Here is an 18,251-nt window from a genome sequence, read left to right as displayed (position 1 = left end):
TTTTAAAAAAAGTCTTTAAATAAATAAATAGATAAATAAAAATAAATAAAAAGTCTCCCTCTTGGACTTGGATTTTTAATTCTTGGTTGTAAAACCCGGGGTGGTTATCCATTAGCGTTTCATACAAACTCCAAGACTCAGCACTCAGGGATCACTCTCAGCTTGGGGGGGTCCCTGTGTGGGCCCGGGATTGAACCCAGGTTGGCCATGTGCAATGGAAGTACCTTAGATACTGTAACTATCTTTCCAGTCCAAACAAATTTATTTTTGAAAAGACAATGAATTAAAATAAAATTTCATATATTTTAAATTTAACCAAAGCAAGCCAATCTCCCACTGGGGACAGTTCCTGCAGCTTCTCATTGCCCAGACAACCTGCCATCTCCAAGGACCACCTCCAAGGACCACTCTGGTTAGGGGCTGGTCTGAAGACACTCATTGTAAGGTCCCTAGGGACCCTGAGAAAAATTCCAGAGCTAAACCCTGCTAATTAGTAACTCTTCCTTTCCTGCCCCCTCCCTAGTAGAGCCTTAGCTGTGAGGCCCTTCCTTATTGGGATGTAAATTCTGAAACCATTTGTTGACTCTTCCCTGCTGGGATGTAAATTCGGAAACCATTTGTTGGCCCTTCCTTATCTGTTACCTCTGTTAGGAACTTTTCCCTTATCCGCCCTCCACCGGAATGCAGGAGCCATGAGCTGAGAATCAAAGGGTGATAACTAAATGTCCAGTTACCAGATGCCCACTAGCCACAATGCCTATGTACATAAATGCTGATCTCTGAATCTATAGGCTAAGGAGTGATGTACTTTTGAATGGATTGGTTAAGAAAGTATATGTTGTTACAAATCTATTGGCTATGAAATGCGCGGGCTTTGCTGTAACGGCCAGTGAAGGCCTATATAAGATCCCCTTTGAAGAAGTTTGGGGTCTTGCCTCACCTATCTGACCTGCGTGTCTATGTAGGTGGCTTGACCCTGGCTAGCCAGCCTTACTGAAAGAATCCATATTAGGGCATCAAATTTTTGTGTACTTCAGCTAACTTGCAACATTGCTTTCTGTAAAACTGCTTGGCTGCTTTGCACCTGGGGGAGAGGGGACTTGGAAAATGAACAGGGCATAACTTCTTTCTAAACCAAGTGCGACAGGATTCAGGTGTATTTACTGTTCCTGAAATGTATTGTCTCAGTAAAGCACCCTGCAGATTTGGGTAAAGGATAACTCAGGATGCTGGTGGTTGGGGGAAATTGCCCTTTCCTGGAGTGTATTGTCTCACTAAAGCACCCTGCAGACTTGGGTAACTCAAAATGTGGATGGTCAAGGGAGATTACCTAAAGCTTAATGATTCTGGCTATAACCTTGCTTGTGCTGACAATCGATGTACGTAAATGCTGATCTTTGAATCTATAGGCTAAGGAGTGAGGTACTTTTAAATGGATTGGTTAAGAAAGCATATGTTGTTACAAATCCATTGGCTATGAAATGTGCGGGCCTTGCTGTAACGGCCAGTGAAGGCCTACATAAGATCCCCTTTGAAGAAGCTCGGGGCTCTCTCAGCCACTGCCCACTTTGGGGTATGCTGTGGAGCCCCAGCATGCTGGTCTAAATAAACTCCGTTTTTACTCCTGCAGGAATTGTGTCTATCTGGTCTCTCCGCGCCTCCCAGGGCTAGGGAACTCCCGATCCCAACATTACAATAAACCTTGCTTGCTGTTTGCAGTCTCTGGAGTCTCTTTGTCGTTAAAGGGAGATCACAATCCGTCCTAACACTCATCCCCTCCCAGGGGCAGCCCTAAATACTCCCAAGAAGAGCTAGGGGTCCTTTCCCAGACAAATATTTTTATTTTTCCTGCCTGCCAGGTAAACTTAGGTGTCAGGCTTCACCCCCTATAAACACTGCATTCACCTTCTTGTTTGTATGGAAGAGGGCTTCCGCACTACTTCCTCCCATTAGAGGACTCATAAAGCAGCCAACACTTGCAGATGAGTAATAGTTATTCCAAGTAAAACCAAGGCATTCTTTACATTCCCAGCCAAGGAGGGCTTTGTCCTGCTCTAGGAGAGGAAATTTCCCAGACTTAACTTCTAACTCTGAGAGTCAGTGGCTGCAGGTGAGAGGTGAGATAATAACACAGTGGATCAGGGAGGGCTGGAAGTAGGGGATAGGGGAGCATGCAGGCTAGAATCCCAGGTACAGTAGACCCTGAGCAGCACTAGGAAAGACCCCCAAAGCTGGGAGTAGCTCCTGAGCAATATTGATGTGCCCCCCCAACAAACAAACAACAACAAAATACAATGACATAGAGAAGAGTTACCAAGGCTACCTTAACCCTGACGGCTGCTGAAGGTGGACCAGATGCCTCAGAGATCTAAGACGGTGGCAGGCTTGAGAGAGGAAGGCTCACTCGGAGGTACACAGTGGTGATGTCGGTGGGCCCCCCGGGTGACTTATGTGAAGTGGGGAGGAGAAAGACGGTCAATTTCTCCCCACCCACCTCTGCCACCCGGGACCCAGGGTTACTGGGTTCTTGTCTCACCTCGCAGAAAGGAATTTCAGGAATAGACAAGCAGTGAAGTAAATAGATTTTATTTGGAGGATTTTTGGAGAGGGAGAGAAAGGGATAAGCAGATAAGCTGGGGAATGGAGAGTAAGAGAGAGAATAACGCGTCCAGAGAGAACGCAGGCTTCTCCGAGGGTGGAGAGAGCCCCTACACACATCCTAGCATTAGACACAAAAGCATGAAAGTACAAATCTCAGGAGGGGAGATGCGGGCGACACATGTGCTCGGCCACGTGGGCACAAGCAGCACATGGGCTCAGGCAGCATATGAGCGCCCTTCCTTTGTTCAAGGTGGCCTTTATAGGGTTTCTCCAACCTGCCCCCACGTGGGGCTTCTTCCCAGGTAAAAGTCCGTTGCTAAGGAGGTTACCACGAAGGTTGGGAGTAAAGGGGAGTTCAAAAAGAGGAATTTCATGGGGAGGAGGCCTATATCCTCAGGGTCTGCGGATGGTCTTGGATGGTCTTATCAGGCCTTTGTTTTCTGTATTCGCAAGGTGGTTCATTCCTAGAATTATTCTTCCATGAAACTTTGTTTCATTGCAAAGGGCCTTTCCCTATCTACCTGCCTACATCAGTGAGATACGAGGGGCAGAAAGGCGGACATGAAGCGGGCAGGCCCAGGAGAGTGAAGTCTGATAAGCTCTGAGCAAGATCCTCAGACCTGCGGTAACGGGATGGCAGAGATCAGTGGCTAAGTTGGGCAAATTGCTCTTTTGAGAGTATCCGGGCAGTGGTGATTTGTTGGAAAGCCCTGTAAATTAATAATGATTTATTTAAAAATCACAAAACATGGGGCTGGAGTGATGGCACAGCGGGTAGGGCATTTGCCTTGCACGCGGTCAACCCAGGTTCGAGTCCCAGCATCCCATAGGGTACCCTGAGCACTGCCAGGAGTAATTCCTGAGTGCAGAACCAGGAGTAACCCCTGAGCATCACCGGGTGTGACCCAAAAAGCAAAAAAAAAAAGAAAAAAGAATCACAAAACAATTATAATAAAATAGAAAGAAATTGAAGGCCACCATGGGTAGGTCATATTTATGGAACATTTACTAATGTGTTAAGCATGACTTTAAGGAGAGTATTGACTTTCCATTCTTGAGAGAACCATGGGTTTTGCTCTCTTTTTTCTTGTAGGGTTACACGATGCTCAGGGATGGGACCCAGAGTCTCACATGCAAGGCGTGCCCTGTATCTGAAATGGAACCTCAGCCCCTACTGGGCATTATCTGTTATTTGGTTTTTATTGTTTACTCAGGGATCACTCCTATGTGTGTGGGCTGGCCACGTTCAAGGCAAATGCCTTACCCCCTCTGTCAACTCTTCAACCCTTGCACTGGGCTTTTCCAGGCCTGTTTAGAGGTGAGGAAGACAAAGCTAAGACAGGTTCAATTGCTCAAACGTCCCAGAGATCTGAACCAGCTGAGAGATGAGGGTTGGAAATGAAGTCTTCCGCTGAAGACACATTGGAGAACAAATACAAAGAAAAAATTACGAAAATTATAATTGAGGAAACTGGCATAGTGGGAATGACAGGTAGCATTTAAAGTTGATTATAGCTTGAGTTACGATCCCAGTAGTGCTGCGGAGGAGAGTAAATGCAAGAGAATTTACCGACCTTGTAGTATATGGTAGGTTTATGAAATAGGGAAGGTAATATATGTGCATTTGCTGAAAAAAAAATTCTCCGAACTAATGTGTCGATTGTAATGAGATGAACATCTGCCGGGCTGTGGATGTCCTGGGGTGGTCAGCAGGGAGGAAGCTGCTGGAAACCCTCAGAGCTGAGCACTGCACCTCCAAGAGGTGGCCCCGAGAGTGTCCAAGATAGAAATCAATATGTTGACGATGGCGATGACATGGGGGTCAGCTTGTCAAACCTGGAGTCTCCTCCTCTCACGAGCCAGCGGAACGCACTCATTTCCCGTCTTCTGTGCTTTGCCCCTATTGGTCAAGTAATTGATTCCTACATGGAGGCAGCTCTTGGCCACCAAACGCTCTTCCTGAGAGTTGCGTTCTTTTGAGACGGAGAATCAGAACCTGGGTGTAGGAGGCCATTTCCAGTGAGTTAGATGGGAGGATGTGAGTTCAAACTGTGGGTTCTCAACGTGTGTGTTTGGTGGCCAAGAGCTGCCTCCCCTTCCTCGTTGGCCAAAGGCGATGGACGATTGAAGGAGGGAACAGGGGCCGTGAGCCTGGTTGGTAATCAGTCACCGTTTATTCCAGTCTCACAGCGTTAGTGAGAGAAAAATCATGAAGGACTGTGGGTAGTGATGTCAAGCCCTTCCTTCAGGGGAAGCTCTTCTAGGGAAGAATCTCATCCTGCTAGGAGATCCACCCAAGGGTGGAATTCCATCTAAGATTTCTCCTTAGAGAGAGAGAGAACAAAAGGGAACGCCCTGCCACAGAGGCAGGGGGGCATGGGGGGGGGGTGGGGAGTGGGAGAGATACTGGGATCCGTGGTGGTGGAAAATGGGCACTGGTGGAGGGATGGGTGTTTGATCATTGTATAATCAAAATCCAAGCACAAAAATTTGTAAGTCTACAACTGTACCTCATGGTGTTTCACTAATAAAAATTTAAAGAAAGAAAAAGATTTTTCCTTAGTCCAAATCGATTTAAACAGTCATTTTAAATTTATTTAATAATATTTCTAGTCATTTTATATGGACACAGCAAGAAATACGTTGTTTTAAGTCTGGCTCTTCCTGGGGTCATCTCATTGTACATCCCAGACCTCAGTCCTCAGTCCAGGTTAGACTTTCCTAACCTCAGTAGGGTCCTCATTCAGTTACTTCTTTCTGGGTCATGACAGAGTTTGTCCCATGATTTAAGTTATTACATGTTTGCCTGTCCCTTTTTGATGCCTGGATAACTTACGACTTGCCTGGATCCATCTAAGTCCCTCATCAGGACCCTTCTTTTTGGGTGTTAGGAACTAAGGGCTTCTGAGACTTAAGTTGAATAAACATGACAGACACCCAGGGGTAAGTATTATTCGGAGTCAATTAACTCCCAAGTTCTAAAAGCATAGCATGAACTGTCTTCCTGTGCCTATACAAATAGGACATTGCTCTAAAGTAAACAACACAAAGTGCATAAAGGAAAGAGAAAAGCAATATTTCACTTATATCTACAAAATCCAGAGCCTGAAAAGAATTGACGTACAGGCTACAGGGTCTGATTTGGGAATATATGTGATTAACAGATAGGGGAAGCAGAGCACAAAGGAGAGGTTAAAGATAAACAGAGGGATGTGAGTGCCTCAGGAGCACTGTGATGGATGTTGCTTAATAAACCTAAGCTCCCTGAGGCTTAGGCTCCTGAAGGTCCCTGAGGCAGGGAAGGAAGAACAAACCAAAGTTATCCTCCATCTCCCCCCTTTACTGTTGTTTTTTATTTTTTTTGCCAGATGTTAAAGAAACTTTGGTACATCTACACAATGGAGTACTATGTAGCTGCTAGAAAAGTCATGAAATTTACATACAAATGGTACTACATGGAAAGTATCATGCTAAGCAAAATGAGTCAGAAAGAGAGGGATAGACATAGAAAGATTGCATTCATCTGGGGAACGTAAAGTAACAAAATAGGAGACTAACACCCAAGAATAGCTGAGATTAGTACCAGGAGGTTTACTCCATGGCTTGGAGGTCAGCCACACATGCCAGGGGAAAAGGCAGCTCAGGAAGAGAAGGGAGCACCAAATAAAGGGCGTTGGGAGGATCCTCCCAGGATGGGAGAAGCATGCTGAAAGTAGACGATAGATCAAACATGATTGCCACTCAATGCCTCTCTTGCAGACCACAACACCCAAAAGGAGAGAGAGAACAAAAGGGAGTGTCCTGCCACAGAGGCAGGGTGGGATGGGGGAGATGGGGGCTGGGAGAGATACTGGGATCCGTGGTGGTGGGAAATGGGCACTGGTGGAGGGATGGGTATTTGATCATTGTATAACTGAAACCCAACCACAAAAATTTGTAAGTCTACCATTGTACTTCATGGTGTTTCACTAATATTTGTTCTAAAATGTAAAAAAGAAAAAAAAAAGAAATTTCAACCTGTCCCTGAACCCAGAAAGAACAGTGCTTATAATAAAATGCCCTACTGTTTCGCATGTCACAGTTGAATGCTGCCTGCATTGTCCGGAGGTGGTGAGAGTCATCTTGCCACGTTTTGATGAAGTCATGCATCTGGATAGAGGTTTAAAGAGCTGTGCCTAAAAATAAATAAATAAATAAATAAATAAATATAAAGAGCCGTGCCTGCAACAGCAGTGGTAGTGGTCCCAGGAGAGTTGCAATCAGGGGTCCACCAAATCGTTAGGAAGCAGTCATGTCACGACTTCTGTCACAGTCCTTCAGTAGGGGAACACTTCATTGTCTGGTCAGGTTCACTGGCAGTCATATATGTGATGAGGCCTTTAGTAAAATTGTACTGCGGGAAGAACTTAGCACTGAGAGGGAAGAATTGAGACAGGTTAAATAAAGGACAATCACGACCAAAAATCCCTTTTTTTGGATGGGGTCAAAAGAGAGAAAGAGTGCCTGCAGTAAACACATCAGGATGTTTACACATGCTTTCAGGGGGAAAGAGGAGCTATGACTGATGTTATAAGTAAAATTGAGCTGCTTAGAACCACACACGCATGCACCCATCCCAATAGTGGCCAGAACTGAAGACTGTAGCCACTTCCCATAGGTCAGTATGTTCAAGATAAAGCGTTCCATTACACATCACCCGTGAGTGAGGGGGTGTCGTATCCCCCACTGTGCCATTCCAACAGGTTGCGGGTCTGGATATGAAAGCTGAGTGAAAAGCCGAAAAGAGACGTGAACACGCCAATTGGCTGCAGGGAGAAAATGACATTCAACATAATCAGGATGATCAACACAGCCAGGAACAAACTTACCTCTAGGCCCCCAGTCAACTAACTCCTAACCATCACAATGAGATCATTTGCCTAGAGGGAACCGGCATTCTGCGCACTCCTTAGGAGAATATTTCCAATCTTCCACAGAGATGGAGTCACAAAGTGGAACGGAAGGTTGACCCAGAGAGGTTCAGTTAGTGGGTGTCACATCAATGGAACGGAGACACATAAGAGATAACACATTTTGTAAGTGATCAGAGGTGGCATATATTGGGGGCTTGGTATAAACCCACGTCTGAGGGCAAAGAGATAGACAAGGAGGCTCTCCAATACAAACGGGCATTCTAGAGAGAAATGAAAAGATGTTCCTATTAAAAGATGTTCCTTGGGCCGGAATGATAGTACAGCGGGTTGGGAGTTTGCCTGGCACGCAGCCCATCCAGGTTCAATCCCTGGCATCCCATATGATCCCCAAGCACTGCCAGGAGTAATTCCTGAGTGCATAGCCAGGAGTAACCCCTGAGTATCACTCGGTATGACCCAAAAAGCAGAAAAATAAATAAATAAAAGATGTTCCTTCCCAGGCATACCAGATGTGAGTTCAAATTGTGGGTGCACAATGTGTGCGTTTGGTGTCCAAGAGCTGCCTCTCCTTCCCAGCTGGCCGACGGCGATGGACGATTGAAGGAGGGAACAGGGGCCGTGAGCCTGGTTGGTAATCAGTCACCGTTTATTCCAGTCTCACAGCGTTAGTGAGAGAAAAATCATGAAGGACTGTGGGTAGAGATACACACAGTTGTGGTTGCACAATGAACAGATGTCAAGCCCTTCCTTCAGGGGAAGCTCTTCTAGGGAAGAATCTCATCCTGCTAGGAGATCCACGCAAGGGTGAAATTCCATCTGAGAGCATATTTCTCCTTTCCTTACTCCAAATCCATTTAAACAGTCATCTTAAATTTACTTAATAATATTTCTAGTCATTTCATACGGACACAGTAAGAGATACATTACACTTAAAGGTTGGCTCTTCCTGGGGACATCTCCCTATACATCCCAGACCTCCAGTCCTCAGGCCAGGTTAGTTTTTCCTAACCCCAGTAGGGTCCTTATTCAGTTACTTCTTTTTGGCAGAGTTTGTCTCATGACATCTTATCAGGACATCTTTTTATGACATCTTATTATCTCTTTCTTACTATGGATAACGTGGCAGGCTACTGAATGTCACCTGCCCACACAGCAGAGTCTGGCAAACTCCCCGTGGCGTACCAAATATGCCAAATACCAGTAACAATGATGGGTCTCATTCTCCTAAAGAGCCTTGAATATAATCCCAGGGCTAGGATGAAAGAGACGTTACTGGGCCTGCTCGAGGCAATCGACGAATAACAGGATGATGAATGAATGAATGAATGTCTCATGACCATGCTTTTAACTTATACATCTTATGGTGCTTGGCGTGTCCCTTTTTGATGCCTGGGTAACTTACGATGTGCCCTGGGTCCATCTAAGTATCTTATCAAGACCCTCCTTTTGGGGTGTTAGGAACTAAGGGTAACTGAGGCTTAAGTCGAGTTAAAAAAAAAGATGCCCAGGAGTAAATATTATTCATAGTCAATTAACTCCCAAGTTCCAAAAGCAGAGAGTGAACTGTCTTCCTGTGTCTGTAAAAAAAAAAAAAAAAAAAAAGGACATTGCTCTAAAGTAAACCAAACAAAGGGCATAAAGGAAAGAGAAAAGCAACATTTCACTCGCATATGCAAACCCAGTGTCCTCAGAAGAACCTGATTTTACAAGTCACAGAGTCTGATTTGGGAATATAAATGATTAACTGATTAATGGACACTACCTCCACTACCCAGACGTCGCCACACTCCAGGACACTTTCCGGACCCGCGCGGCCGCTTTGTGTCTATGACACATCATAAGACACTAAATACCCATCTTCCAAAATTGTCGTACAATATTTGATAGGGTTCAAATATAGTAACACCTACAAGGGTGATTAGAGGTTGCCCCAAAAGCCTCTATCCCTCTCGGAAAGACTGGCAAGCTACCGAGAGTATCCCGCCCGCACGGAAGAGCCTGGCAAGCTATCCGCTGTGTATTCGATATGCCAAAACCAGTAACTACAACTGGTCTCATTCACCTGACCCTGAAGGCTTCACCGACATGGCAGCACTGAGAAGGATGAGAAAGGAGAGGCCGACAAAATCTCAAGGCCGACCTAGGCTGCCACAACGAAGGAAGACAAAAATGATCGTCTGTACTTTCAATGCACGTACACTAGCATCAGATACATCCATCAAGGACCTGATGATACAAGCGCGAATGATCAAGTACGACATCATTGGTCTGACCGAGACAAGAAGGCACGAATCTCACCATGCCGTTTTCGACACTGGAGAAGAATTGTTCCTCGGAACATGCGATAAAAGAGGTGTTGGAGGCGTCGGTGTCCTTGTCAACACAAACTTGGCCAAGAGCATTGATTCATTCAAATGCCTAACAACCGGAATCGGACGTTTACATTTGAATAGATGTGGCTCACTGCCTGCAGTTTCTATCTTCGTTGTCTACGCACCAACATCTCATTATGATGAAAGAGAAATCGAGAAGTTCTACATGGAGCTAGAGAAGTTCTATAAAGAAGACCACACCTTCTACAAGATCATCGTGGGTGATTTTAATGCCAAGATAGGACCGAGAAGATCAGCTGAAGAACTTCACATCGGGACCCATGGCCTAGAATGGAATGAACAGGGTGAGAGACTGTCTGAGTTCATCATGTCGACCAAGACCATCCATGGTAACTCACAGTTCCAGAAGGCAGAATCTAAACGTTGGACATGGGAGTCTCCCGGTGGACGATTCCACAATGAAATAGACCACATCATATTCAATCGACGGTTTTGCCTGACCGATGTTGCTGTTGTCCCAAAATTTCGAACGGGATTGGACCACCATCTCCTTTGTGCAAAATTCTACTTCACAGAGTGGGGAGAAAGGGCTGCAAAGTTCAAAAAGAGAACTCCCAGAACGACCACCAACTGGGAACTCTTTGGTACTATTGCGGCAACATGGGAAGACGCCATTGTTGACAACATTGACGAGGAATACGATCAACTGGTTCAGCACCTCCATGAATGTGCGAGGAACACCAAGAGAGAGATAGCCACAAAAAATCGCCCATCTTCGAAAACTCTTGAGCTAATTCACCAGCGTGGTTTGGCGCATGCCTCAGGCAACCGCAAGCTAACGTCCGAGCTCGCAAAGCAGTGCAGAGATGCGATCAAGGAAGACCTCAAAGAGAGAAGAGCAGAAGTACTGGTAGATGCGGCAGAAGCCGGGAAAAGTATTCGTTACGCCCGCCTGTCCTTCGCCAACTACAAGACCAAGATGACTGCCCTCCGACGTCCTGATGGATCCATCACATCCTCCAGAACGGCAATGGAGAAGATTATCCATGACTTCTACTCAAATCTCTTCGATAGCCATGTCCACTTGCCGACATACCAAATTCCACAGGATGGATATGTCGTTCCCAACATTCTCCCTTCCGAAATCTGACATGCCATTTCATCGGTAAAGAAACAAACAGCACCCGGCCCAGACAAGGTCAGACCTGAATACCTGAAGAACCTGCCGTCAGTACTCATCAATACACTGGCTCGGCTCTTCACTCACTACCTGTCTGAATGCAAGGTTCTGTCCCAATGGAAAACCAGCAGGACCGTACTACTGTTCAAGGAGACATCCATGACATTGGCAACTATTGCCCGATCTGCCTATTGTCTGTCATCTACAAGTTGTTCACTCGAGTCATCCTAAATAGGATTGACAGAACACTAGATGAAGGACAACCATGCGAGCAAGCCGGGTTCCGCAAAGGATTCAGCACCATCGACCATATCCACACAATAACCAAACTCATTGAGGTTTCTCGGGAGTTCAAGATGCCGCTCTGTTTAACTTTCATTGATTTAAAGAAGGCCTTTGATTCTGTTGAGACGGAAGCGGTCATTGAAGCCCTAGCCAATCAGGGCATTCAAGCCCAATATATCAGGATCCTCCGTGAGCTGTATTGCGGATTCACTACCAGGATCTCACCATCCTACAAAGAAGTGATCGTTGATGTCAAGAGAGGGGTGCGGCAGGGTGATACCATTTCACCAAAACTCTTCAGTGCCACCCTCGAGAACGTCATGCGACGACTGGAATGGGAAGGAATGGGAGTGAACATAGATGGTCGGCAATTACACCACCTCTGCTTTGCTGATGACATTGTTTTAATAACACCAAACATCAGCCAAGCGGCACAAATGCTGGCCGACTTTGACCATGAATGTGGAAAGGTAGGACTACAGCTGAATCTTACGAAGACAATGTTTATGAGAAACAGCCTCGTTCCTGACGCCCCATTCTCTCTCAACGGAACGACCATCTCCGAATGCAACAGCTATGTGTACCTAGGTCGAGAGGTCAACATGACAAATGACCTGGCACCCGAGCTGTGCAGGAGGAAGAGAGCGGCTTGGAATGCCTTCAAGAACGTCGAAGAAATAGCTAAGAGGATGAAGAACCTCCGGCTCCGGGCACATCTCTTTGATTCCACTGTTCTTCCTGCATTAACATATGCCTCAGAGACCTGGGCCCTACGCAAACAAGATGAGAACGCTATTCAGGTCTCCCAAAGAAGAACAGAAAGAGCTATGCTTGGAATATCACGTTCCACTCAAATGAGAGAAAAAATCCGGAGTTCCAACATCCATCGACGATCAAGAATCAGGGACACTGTCTCATTTGTCAAGGTGTCGAAAATCAGATGGGCTGGTCACGTAATGAGATTTAAAGACGACCGCTGGACTAGAGCTGTTACTGACTGGATTCTACGGGATGTCAAAAGACCGCATGGCCGCCCACCTACCAGATGGTCAGACTTCTTTGTCAAGATCATGAACGATCGGTTTGAGGCTCTTCATGTTCCCAGAGCGAACAGATGCCATTGGGCTACACTAGCACGTGATAGGGACAAATGGAGGCGTTACTGGTGCCCGCCCGAGCAAATCAACGACTAACGGGAAGTTAAGTGATTAATTTAAGTGATTAACTGATAGGGGAAGCACAAAGGAGAGGTTAAAAATAAACACAGAAGAATGGGAGTGCCTCAGGAGCACCGGTTGGGTGTTACTCAATAAACCTAAGCTCTGTGGTTTGGAGAAAGGACAAACCAATGTTATCCAACAGGTAGAGGCAAGGAGCAGTTACCAGCAGGAATAACTGTACCCCAGGGAGAGGGGTGCTTAGAGACTTAATCAGGGCAGAGACCTCTCAGAGCAAAGGTGGGATGCTCTTGACTTGTGCAGAGAGAATGAAGGGGTTTGATGGTCCTCACCATGGGAGGTTCTCCTCAATCTTTCTTGCTTTCAATGTCGGTGATGACAACATGAACTGCTATTAACGCTGTGGTGCCAGAGAACAAGGAGGTACTGAGGCGTCAGCGCAGAGGACAATGGTGGGACATGCATGAGTGAGAGGGAAGACCATGTGCTTGGCCTTGGGGGGTTGGGTTATTGTTTTGCTTTGTTTTGGGTCACACCCAGTGGTGCTCCGGGAAAAGAACGTGTGCTTGGATTTGGACTCTTGGCTTGGAAATAGATATCCCAAGGAACAGGGCATGAAGAGGGGAGGTTCAAGATCAACCAGAAGGTCAAATACACTCTCTTGTCAACTGGAGCAGGTGTAAGCAGAAAGAGCTGGGATCTTCATGGGCGCAAAGAAACCTTCCAGAGTCCAGGGCTCTGGGAGGGAAGTTTCTAGAAAGAGAGGTCCCATGGCTGAGTCAGGCGTCTCTGAAAATCAGAGACTCTCAGCAGAGAAACACCAAACGTCCTTGCAAAGGGTTCAGGCATGGCTCAGGTGACGGAGCCTAAGTGTGCACAAGACCCCAACTTCCACCCCTGGCCCCCCAATGTTCTTCCTCCCCCAATACCCATGGGATCCCTTTCTTGGTCAGGATGGGGATGTGCTTGCAATATTTTCATCTTTCTGAAGTTGTACATTCTTTGTGCATTCACCTGCCCTTGCTCCACACAGAAGATAAATCTCCGGATTCATCTTTTCTCTGTGGTGACGGGCATTGAGGGACTGGATGAGAGTGGCATCCCATGCCAGGCAAGTGGCTACTGTCTCCCTGCTCACCTGACATGCCACCAAACGCTTCCTCTTCTGATCATTAGGCCTTGGGGGGAAAAAAGTCCGTCTGAGTTTCCAAGACATTTTGTGAAAGGTCGGACCAGAACTGGGAAGATCTCTCAGTGACTGTGGGCTGGCAACACCGTGTGGCTGGCCTCTAGCATTCAACTGTCTGCTTAGCTGATTTTAGCTGCTCTGTTGGTTGTTTGGGGTGGTCACATCTCTTGGTGCTCAGGGCCACTCCCTGGCTCTGTGCTCAGGGCCTGCTCCCTCCAGGGTTGGGGAGGGGTACATGCAGTGTGAAGTACTGGAGACTGTACAGGGACCTCCCACATACAAGGCTTGAGTTCAGCCCACAGGACTGTCTCTCTGGCCCTGCGGTTGGCTGTTGTTATTTTTTTTTCCTTTGGGGGTCATACTCAGCATTGCACAGGAGTTACTCCTGGCTCATGCACTCAGGAATTACTCCTGGCGGTGCTCGGGGGACCATATGGGATGCCGGGAATCGAACCTGGGTTGATCGCGTGCAAGGCAAACACCCTACCGGCTGTGCTAACGCTCCAGCCCCTGGTTGGCTGGTTTTTGCTGGGAATGTCTCCTACCCCTCTGAGCGCTGCTTGGAAGTCACCAACCATTGCCATTGCTTTTCTGCCACCCGTGCTGCCCCTTTGATTTTTCCCATCTTAAATCGCCGCTCCGTCTCCTCTTAGAGGTTGCTACACGTTAGGCTTGAGTCCCTTTGCTCTTTGACAAGCAGAGCGAAGAATCATACCGAGAAGAAAGTAGGCAATGTGAAACTGCTGCTCCCTCCCACCTCCTGGGCCCTTCTACGGCACATTCGCCTGACAAGACAACGATGACTGAGAACCTTAGCGATGGTGAGTGTGGGGGTTATTGTCACCTCCACCCCGACAGGAATTCCCCAGCTGACACACTTCTCTGTGTAGGCCCCACCCCTGACACACCGACTGTCCAATCTGGAATTCCCCAGCCTGCTCGAGAGCGAGTCTGATTGTATGTGGGGGTTAAGATCTAGGCTCCAAAGAAATCCACAGAGCTCAAACAGGCTCGGAAACGCTCTTAAATTTCCCATAGAGTATGATTTTTAGGAGCATTGAAATTGAGGGTTTGTGTGTATGTGTGTGTGTGGTGCAAGCATTATGGAAAATGTGGGAAAAGAAATGTTGTGTTTTTTCATTTGGGGAACTAGAGACAGAAGAGTAACACCTTTTTCTTTTCTGAGGCTGGAGAGTGAAGTTTTGAAGACGTCTCTCTGCTCCGAGGGAAGACAGCATTGCCTTCGGTGGAGTCTCTTACCCACGTGTCAGGAACACAGCCAACGCCCGCGTTCCCTTCCCTGGAGGAGATGTTCTAAGACTATGCATGCAGTTGCGGCACCTGTCACACAGGATGAAGAGGCATCACCCAGGGCTGATGTGCTGCAGGGCTGTCTGCCTGCTGACCTCAGTGTCTCTGGGTGTGTCGGCAGTTAGAGGCTGGGCAGTCTCGAGAGTGTGTCTTTGGGGACTTTAGATCATGGCTTTCTTCAACAAAGGTCACGGTCTTGGGGTAAAGGTGCGAACTGCCTTGAGTTTGCAGAAACCAACTGCCTGTAACCCCCTGAGCCTCTCTGATGTCCTCTCACCTGGAAGGGGACTTGTTGGGGCCTCGGAGGGCAGGCTTGAGAGTTCACAGGAAACCAAGGGGGAGAATTGCGAAGAGCAGACCCAGCCAGATTGTTCTGGAACATCTGTGGATGGCAACCCCCCAGTTTTTCACTCCTTTAAGTTCAGTTTTCATTCATGGTTGGGTCTGTATGTCACGTCCTCTCCTCCATGGGTAATGTGGAAAGAGCACTTCTCGGGGAGAGGGGGATGGGTGCATAGAGGTGCAAAGGAGGCCACAGAATCGACTCAGTTTACTCATGTTGGCCATCCCATCTCTCTCTTCTGCAGGATTTCTTTTCCATAAACTCTACCCATGGCTACTTAGTTAATTTTGTTTTTTTTAAATGTTTTTTTATTGGAGCACTGTGAGATACAGTTACAGTTTTACAAACTTTCATGATTATATTTCAGTCATACAATGATCAAGTACCCATCCCTCCACCAGTGCCCATTCTCCACCACCAATGTGCCCAGTATCTATCCCACCCCCCAAGCCCTCCACAACACCCTAGCCCCTATCCTCTGTGGCAGGCACACCCCTTTTTCTCTCTCTCTCCTTTTGGGTGTTATGGTTTGCAATAGGGGTACTAAGCGGCCATCATGTTCAGGGTTTTTGGGGGGTGGGGTGAGTGGGTTTGGGCCATAGGCCATAGTGGTTGGGGTCACTCCTGGCACTGTTTGGGGACCATAGACGGTGCTGAAGGTGAAATCATGAGCAGATGCCTACAAGAGCCTCCAGTACTATCTCGCCAGCTCCTGCCTACCTCAGTTTTAAAAAACATCTTTCCTGAGGATGAATGCATACAGCTCGCACCACTCCCATGGAAGAAGGATTAGATGGGTGGTTTTCAGTGAATTCGCAGAGGAGAGGAAGTGCCATACGGACCCAACTGTGAACAAAAACTGAACTGAAAGGAGTGAAAAATTGGGGGTTTGCCATCCAACATCTGTGGATGTTCCAGAACAATCTGACTGGGTCTGCCCTTTGCAATTCTCCCCCTTGGTTCCCTGTGAACTCTCAAGACCGCCCTCTGAGACCCCAACAAGTCCCCTTCCAGATGAGAGGATATCAGAGATGCTCAGGGGGTGAAAGGCCGTTGGTTTCTGCAGACTCAAGGCAGTTCGCAACTTCATTGCTACTTATATTATTATTATTATTATTATTATCATCATTATTATTATCATTATTTTATTTTTAGTGCTAGGGATCAAACCCAGGATTTCTTCCACGTACAGCACAATTTCAGCACTTTCTAATTAAGTCCCCAAGGGAGCCACGTGCTGTTAGCAGCTACTCCCCATGTCCCTTGCCCTGGATTGGTGGCCGCTTCTACCTGTCCCCACAGTCCATTCTGGACACCTGAGATAAACAAAGTTGGGCAATGAAGGGTCACTCATTTGTTTGGGCCCACCCTCAGCGGTGCTCAGGGCTTACTCCTGGCTCTGTGCTCAGGGAGGCAGGCTTGGGGGACCCCATGGGGTGCTGGGCATTGATGCAGGTGGGCAAGGCAGAGGCTCCCCGCACTGTGCTCTGGCTCCCACGCAGGCAGCAATGCTGGTGACCGACTTCCACTCAGGGCCACCTTTCAGGTTCGCTCGTACTGTCCCCATGTTTTCTTCCTTGAGACATTTTCTAACTTTGTGGCAGACTGCTTTATTGAGGTCTGCATCACTCCAGCACTGCCCGTTGGCCACTGCTTACCGTATCACTTAATGTTTTTAAAGATTAAACCAGGCTATGGCAGGTAAAAAATTTATTTGTATGACAAATACTACCCCACTGGGGCTGGAGCAATAGCACAGCGGGGAGGGCGTTTACCTTGCATGCGGCAGACCCGGGTTCGATTCCCAGCATCCCATGTGGTCCCCTGAGCACCGCCAGGAGTAATTCCTGAGTGCATGAGCCAGGAATAATTCCTGTGCATCACTGGGTGTGACCCCAAAAGCAAAAACAAAAACAAAAGCAAAACAAATACTCCCCCACTCTGTGCATCTCCGACTTGCAGACAGGCTTCCTGCAGATGCTCAACAGAGAAGCCTAACGCACCCCTTTCTCAGCTAGAAGAATCAAGATTGAGCACATGAATCAGATCTAGGACTTTTGTTCTGAGGTCACACCCAGCAGTGCTCAGGGCTTACTCCTGGCTCTGTACTCAGGGATCACTCCTGGCAGACTCGGGGTACCACAGGGAGTGTCAGTAAATAGAACCCAGGTCAGCCATGTGCAAGGTAAGCACCCTATCTGCTGTGCTATCTATCACTCTGGTCGCAGAATTTTTTTTCCCTTTAGGCCAGGGGAACACCTGGTGTTGCTTGAGTGCCGCTTCCTGTTCATTTCCCAGGGGTCGCTCTGATGGTGCTCAGAGACCACGTGGTGCTGGGAATGAAACCCAGGGCCCCCACACGCAAGGCTGCCCTCCAGACCCACCCCAGAACTCAGACTCTGTGCTCTCTCCCTACCCCAGAATTCAGACTTCTGTCTTAAATAACCGATGTACTCAGAGTCCTCTCTTACAAGGCAGGCTGTCATCTAACCACGGGGCCCCTGGCCTTGGTCAGAAGCGCTTGCGGTGACTTACCACGGTAAAGCCAGTCAGATGGGCACCTTCCTCCGCTGTGTCCCCCGGCTCCTGGCCCAGAAGTCAGTAGCTGAACAAGAGGCACCTGAGAGACAGCAGGTTCATTCAGAGCAAAGGCTGGAATATGCCCCTGGCCGTGGCCACGGAGTGGTACACAACCAGCAAGCACTGAGAGCGCAGAGCGGTGAGATCCTGGTGATCTTCAGTTATTCTAGCTTGATGTCTCCTACCTGGGCGCGGGTTCGAGGTCATACTGCCTAAACTATGATAAACTTGTTTTACTGGGGAGGCCGTCCAGACCTCAGGGGTTTTGTTCAGGGGGACAGTGTTCCACAGGAGTGACCCTGTCTCCGGCACACAGTTCCCAGCCCCATCTCCTGCCC

The sequence above is a fragment of the Sorex fumeus genome, unplaced genomic scaffold (genome assembly GCF_029834395.1).
Source record: "Sorex fumeus unplaced genomic scaffold, SorFum_2.1 ptg000100l, whole genome shotgun sequence".
Classification (NCBI taxonomy): domain Eukaryota; kingdom Metazoa; phylum Chordata; class Mammalia; order Eulipotyphla; family Soricidae; genus Sorex; species Sorex fumeus.
The sequence above is the reverse complement of the archived record's forward strand: the minus strand, read 5'-3'. Positions refer to the sequence as shown.